Below are 6,908 nucleotides of genomic sequence, written 5' to 3' on the forward strand. Positions count from 1 at the left end.
GATTGGCCCCTATTTTCTTTTTACAATGCTGTTTTAGCCCCAGACTCTCAGATTCATCCCTTTGTTAGCCTGTGCTTTCTCTCAATGACTGTGCTTAGACTAGCTTTGGCTCCTTTCTTATGGTGAAGACACTGTAGACTTGGATAGAGTTTTCTGCATGTTGTATGCCATTTAAAGCTCTCCACTAGCTTGTGGCACAAAATGAGTCTAGTTATTGAGTTAACTCACATTTTAAATATTTACAATTTTTTAATTACTTGAATAATAATAAACTAATGATGATAAATATATTTTTCTTTTATTTTCTATTTTAAGAGTTATTTCTGCTGAGTATGGTAGTGGATGTCTTTAATTCCAGCACTCAGGAGACAAAGGCAGGCAAATCTCTGTGGGTTCAAGGCCAACTTGGTCTTTATCGCAAGCTCCAGGATGGCCAGAATAGACTTATATGAAGTATTCTTTATATATTATTCCCAACCGGTCAAATTATACCTACTTTGCTTTCTTTTTTATTAAAAAACAAAGTTTAGGGCTAGAAAGATGTTTTTAAGCTTAGAGCACTTGCTGTTCTTACAGAGGTCTTGAGTTCAGCTCCTTAGCAGCCATGCCAGACAGATCACAGCTACCTGTAACTCCAGTTCCAGGGATTGAGTAGTGTGGGGGTATCTCATGCCCTCTTCTGGTATTGTGGGTACTTACACACATGTGGTACACACACACACACACACACACACACACACAGTCAGACTCTCATCCATACACATAAAATGAGATTAAAAGGTAAATCCTTTTTTTAAAAAAGAAAAAAAAAATCTAACAACTGAAAACCAATTTCTAACAACCTAGGAAGAAAGTGGAAGGAAATTGTCAGTGTGAAGACAAATCCAGATTGCCCTTTTACCCAACCATCCAGATGAGGTAATCCAGAGGAACAGAAGGACTAACACTGAGCAAAGTGGTCAGGTTATTCACAAAGCCTTATTCTTATCATCATTAGCATAACCAGCAAGGAGGGGATTTTTATGTGTGTTCAGCAATCATAACGTGCCACAAGTACTCTTTTATGTCTCAGTTAGTGAAACCATAAAGACGCTGTTATTCTACAAAACGGCTTTTCATAGAAACCTAATTCAATTTGAAGAAAATGAATATGACGGAAAATACCTGTTCCTGTTCTTTCAATAGCTCCATCCTCCTCCGACTCCCACTGTGAGTCAGACTTCCTTTATCCTTCCCTAGAAGGCTTCAGGAGTTTCCAGGTTGTCTCAACAAACAATTGTCCCTCATTGTTTGGTCAGCAGCTTCTGCCAGTGAGCGAGAGCATTTCAGGGCTGATTGAGAGTACAATCAATGTATGGAAAGTTACAGTTCCTGGTAAGTTGTACTGAGGAGAGAGAGGTGACTACATGTTCTCTTAGCCCTGCCTTTCAGATGGTTACTCTATGATCACTCTACACATAGCAAGCCCATTCCTTTCTTTATCTTAATGCCTGTTGCCTCTGCTGTGCAAGGCATGCTTGCATCCTCTAATATCATGGAAATTTCAAATAACTTTTTGTTTGATTTTTGTTTTTCAAGAGAGGCTTTCTTTGTATATCCCTGGCTATCTGGGAACTCCTTTCTTTGTAGACCCAGGTGGACTGGAACTCACAGAGATCTACCTATATATAACACCTCCTCCTAACCTTAAATATCTTAACATTGGGGGTGGGGGGGCAGAGTAAGGTGAGTGAAATCAAGATACATTGCTTGGAATTCTCAAAGAATTAATTAAAATATCATAATTTTTAAAATCTTAACATCAGAGTCAAAAACCAAATCAAACCAGTAGTATAAAATAGTTCTTTGCTTTGAGCTATAGTCTGATTTTTCCTGTTATGTAGCTCTTGAAAGGAGTCAGGGTCCTATGAGGTCCTCAGTGATAGAAGTCAGTATTTATGTTTCTCAGAGTTTTTCTCTCCAGTGTCTATACCACCACAACTATGATGTCTGTTCACCTGATGAATCTCAATCTAAGACATCTGACACAGTGTAACAAAGGGCATAAAAATAATAATAAGCATGATAAGTAGCTAAAATCAGCCCTTCATGTGGATTACTGTGCTTATGCTAGAACCACTAATCCTTTCAAAAAGCTGAAGAAACTGAAGATAACAGCAAATACCCCACCTACAAATTGTGCTGCTCTCAAGAATAAGAGTTAAGTCCCATCGTCTTAACGAGACAAGCCCCATGGTCAGGGGGTGGAGATGGGCGTTTGAGACCGCCCAGCTGATCCTAATGATAATTCACCCTTAGTTATTGCTAAGTGATTGCAGATTTGTCTTCCAATAGGACAACTGGCATCAATGGAGACCGTTTTAGAGAAATTTGGATTGTTGTTGATCTAGTTATTAGGAATCTAGAACAGTCTTTTCTGTTGAAATGCCACCACGTGGGGTGTCACTCTCCCAACCAACCCATGTGTCGCTTTCCACTTGAGGTTTTCCTACATAAGCTATTTTATTTTTATACTTGGTTTTTTTTCATTGAAAATAGATTTTTTTCACACAATATATTCTTATGATTTTTTCTCATGCAACTCCTCCCAGACCCTCTCCATCTCTCCAGTCAATCAAATCTATATCCTCTTTCATTAGAAAACAAACAAGAATCTAATAGTGATGATGGTGATGATGATGATGAAAAAAGATTTTAAAAAAACAGATAGAAAAAAGATCCAAAGAAAAAGCATGAGAACACATATAGAAACATTATTGCATTTATAATAAAACATTGAGACAAAATGTCTCATACTCCAAAAATATAACATGCCTCACACTGTCGAAAACTCCAATTTTAAAGACAGGCTTTATTTTGTTTTTAATATAGCATTTCTACATAATGCAAAAAAGAAACTTCCAATGAGACCTTCACTTTAATATTTTTATTACTCATATATTTACATAGGATTATGAGGGTCAGAGGTTAACTTTAGTTCTAACATTTCATCCAATATGTGAATCTTTGGGTCAAACCAAGAAGGCCTTGGCAGCAAGTTCCCCAAACCCCTGACTCTTAGCTCCATTTCTCTCTTCCTTTCTTTCTTCCTTTCTCTTTTTCTTTCTTTCTTTCTCACTTTCTTTCTTTTCTTTCTTTTGTAATGTGGCACAGAATAGTTTATGAAGAATATGTTAATTAGGTTAAATAGGTTCTTACCTATTTCTACAGTGTGGGTATATATATATGTATGTGTATATTATATTATATTATATTATATTATATTATATTATATTATATTATATATGAGTGCTTATTTACAAAATCACTAATTCTCACTATTGCTTCAAGGACAGAAAGTATCTCAAAATTAGGAATGAGTGGGAGACACAGTATGTCTCCTCCTCAGGCTGGAATGTTTTGCTTTGAATCTGTTTTACTTCTCAAGTGAGAAGAAAAACTAGAAAAACAAAAACTGAAAAAGCAAGCCCCTTCCATTCTGTGGAGCTTCACTACAGTCAGGGAAAGTACATCCCGATGAGAAGAATTAGGAGAGCCAACAATGTTTGCAATGATGATACTTCATCTCTGAAGAAACAATGGCATTTTTAGAGGAGAATCTTTAATTGGTGGGATTTTAGCAACACAAGAAACTAGTGAAGAAGAAGGAAGAGGAAGAGGAGGAAAAACACACACACACACACACACAACAAAAACAAAAAAGCAAAAATTCAAGCAGTGAAGACATCTGAGGTCAGGATGCTCATTCCTGCAGATTCTGTCTCCCGAGCCAGCTACTCTACCATATCTACCTTTTTCTTCACATGTGAGCTCACAACTCTTAAAAACAGGCATTCAAAGATGTGTTCACCCTAGCGCAAAGACTATAAAATATGCAACCATTTCCAAATGTCATTTTTTTAAAGATTTTATTTATTTATTATGTATACAGTGTTCTGCCTGAATGTATGCCTGCAGGGCAGAAGAGAGCACCAGATCCCATTACAGATGGTTGTGAGCCATAATGTGGCTGCTGGGATTTGAACTCAGGACCTCTGGAAGAGCAGTCAGTGCTCTTAACCTCTGAGCCATATCTCCAGTTCTCTTTTTTTTGGGGGGGGGGGCAAGAAAATGTATTTGCATTACTTAGAGCCCTGAAGCATGTGGGCATTTTTGGACTTTAATTACCTACACAGACTTCCCTAGATTGAACTACTCACATGACACAGGACCAGTGAGTGTGATAAGTCTGTTCATTTCTGCCCTATGCTTTGAGACACTGCCTTCAGAACCGGGCCATCCTGACAGCGCCTTTCCGTGGCACATGGTCCAAGGGAAGCAGCCTGGAAGCCTGATGCACTGACCATAAGGACACCATACAGATGTCTAGCTTCCTGTGCAAAGCTTGTCAATCCTTTACCACTATTAACAGAACCCCAACCTCGTTTGAAATAGTCTTTCCCCCTTTTTTATTAGATATTCTCTTCATTTACACTTTAAATGCTACCCCCTTTCCCGGTTCCCTCTCTGAAAATCCCCATGCACTCCTCCCCTCCCTGCTCACCAACCCACTCACTCCAGCTTCCCAATCCTGACATTCCCCTACTCTGGGGCATAGATCATTCACAGGACCAAGGGCCTCTCCTCCCATTGATGACCAACTAGGCCATCCTCTGCTACATATGCAGCTAGAGCCATGAGTCCCACCATGTGTTTTCTTTGGTTGCTGGTTTAGTCCCAGAGAGCTCTGGGAGCTTGATATAGCTGTCTCCTGAGAGCTCTGCCAGTGCCTGACAAATACAGAAGTGGATGCTCATAGCCATCCATTGGACAGAGCACAGGGTCCCCAATGAAGGAACTAGAGAAAGTACCCAAGGAGCTGAAGGGGTTTGCAGCCCCGTAAGAGGAACAACAATATGAACTAACCAGTCTTCCCCCCTTTTAAAAGACTACATCTCTCCCTACAAGTTCTCTTGCAGTTAGATATAGATGTGTGACAAAAGGTTGACCAATGAAGTAAGTAAAATGGTCCGACATAGATTTGTGCTGAAGCTCCTTAAAGGGAGACCACCAAGCCAGGTGAGGTACCCTTTTGTAAGCATCTTCTGTCATTTATAAATCAAGACAATACAGGATGGCTAGAGGGCCTTATGGTATATAATAATAGTATATAATAATAGTATATAATAATAATAATAATAATAATAATAATAATAAAACAGGGAATTGAAATATATGGGTCCCTAAGGACTTTGAAGAGACAAAGGCAGGAATTCTTCTAGATATGAAATCATCTTGTAAGGTAGGAGTGGTGGCTCATGCCCATAATCCCACCACTGCTGAGGCTAGGCAGGGAGATCCAGGGTTAATGTTTGGTTGGGGTACAGAGTGAGTTGAAGGCCATCCTGGGCTGCTTAGCAAGTCTGTCTCAAAAACAAAAACAAAAATGAAAGAACAGAATAGAATAGAAAAAGAAACAAAGAAAGAAATTTCCCAAGTATCCTTAAGCCACTGTAACTAATGAAGTCCTGTCGTCAACAAGTAAATGAGCTTTCTAACTAACTCCTTTCCTTTGGGAGGAGATGTATCAGCAGTTAGAAGTGTGTGCAGCTCTTGCAAAAGATCTTAGTTCAGTGCCTAGCACCTATGTCAGGTGGCTCACGTGGCTTGTAACTCCAGCTCTAGGGGATTTGATGCTCTTTTCTGTCCTCAAAGAACGAGAGAGAGAGAGAGAGAGAGAGAGAGAGAGAGAGAGAGAGAGAGAGAGAGAGAGAGAGAGAGAGAGACACACTTAAAAATAAATCTTAAAAACTCTGTGGCATAAGATGGGCACTCATCACATCCCCTAGTCTGGGCCCTGCATTGTCTTGTTTTACTTTTAGTTAGTTCTGATTTAAAGAGACCTTCATCTTTTAAGTCCTCAGTTTTTTGTAGTCCAGCAAAGTTCTTACTTTTCCTGAATGAGTCATCTTTGAACTCTTAGAAACCTCAATTAATAATTATTTGCTCACAAGATGACGCTTGGGGACACTACCTCAGATCTTGTGACTGTCACTGCAGTTGCTGGAACTGGAGTTAAGTCACAAATGAACTTCCCTGCTTGTTTATGTTGCAAGTGAGGTGTCCCACTAAAAGCAGCTCCGTGGGGGAGCTCCCACACTTTAAGTGCATGCTGCTGCATTATAGATAGTCTCTGAAACTCCTACTTACGTTCCTTTGCAAAGGAGAGAAGGCTCAAATAATGAGGGGGGGGGGTAGAAAAAATAGAAAGGGAAGAAAGAGGACAAAATAAAAACCATGTTTTTAATGAAAAGATTGTCAAAGCTTTGGAAAATGCTGTGTTCATTCACATAAGGCCCCACTGTTTTAAACATATTTTACTATAATTTTTCCTTCAAAATCCTGACATGCAGTGCTGAACAGGGTTCTTTGAGTGTACAGCCCCGGGACACAGAGATATAGAAGGAGCAATATTCCATCGAACACATGCCCAGTGGGGAAAATAATATTGAGTGATTGCTTTAAGTCCACAGACTGATCCAATGTCATTGTCCCAAATATGCAAGTAGTCCTTTGTTTTCCGAGTTAGAGATATTTCCTTGCTCTAGGGCTTAAATCTTCCGTTGCTGCTTCTTGTGTGGGACCTGAGTAAAATGAATGTCGGGCCTATTCTTCCCCAGCCCCCTCTAAACCTTAGGTGAGAGGCTCTGAGTCTGTTAACCTCTGTCCTGCCAAAACCACAAAATACAAATGTTGTGTTACCCCTTGCCTTCTTTTACAACATATTCCACACACTACAAACACATACATACACACATACATGCACACATATATTCACATGCCACTACACACACACACACACACCACATATATCATACACACACCATACATACCACACATATACATACATGCACCACACACACCCATAT

Source organism: Mus caroli, unplaced genomic scaffold, assembly GCF_978045245.1.
Source record: "Mus caroli unplaced genomic scaffold, Mus_caroli_1 scaffold_6, whole genome shotgun sequence".
NCBI lineage: Eukaryota > Metazoa > Chordata > Mammalia > Rodentia > Muridae > Mus > Mus caroli.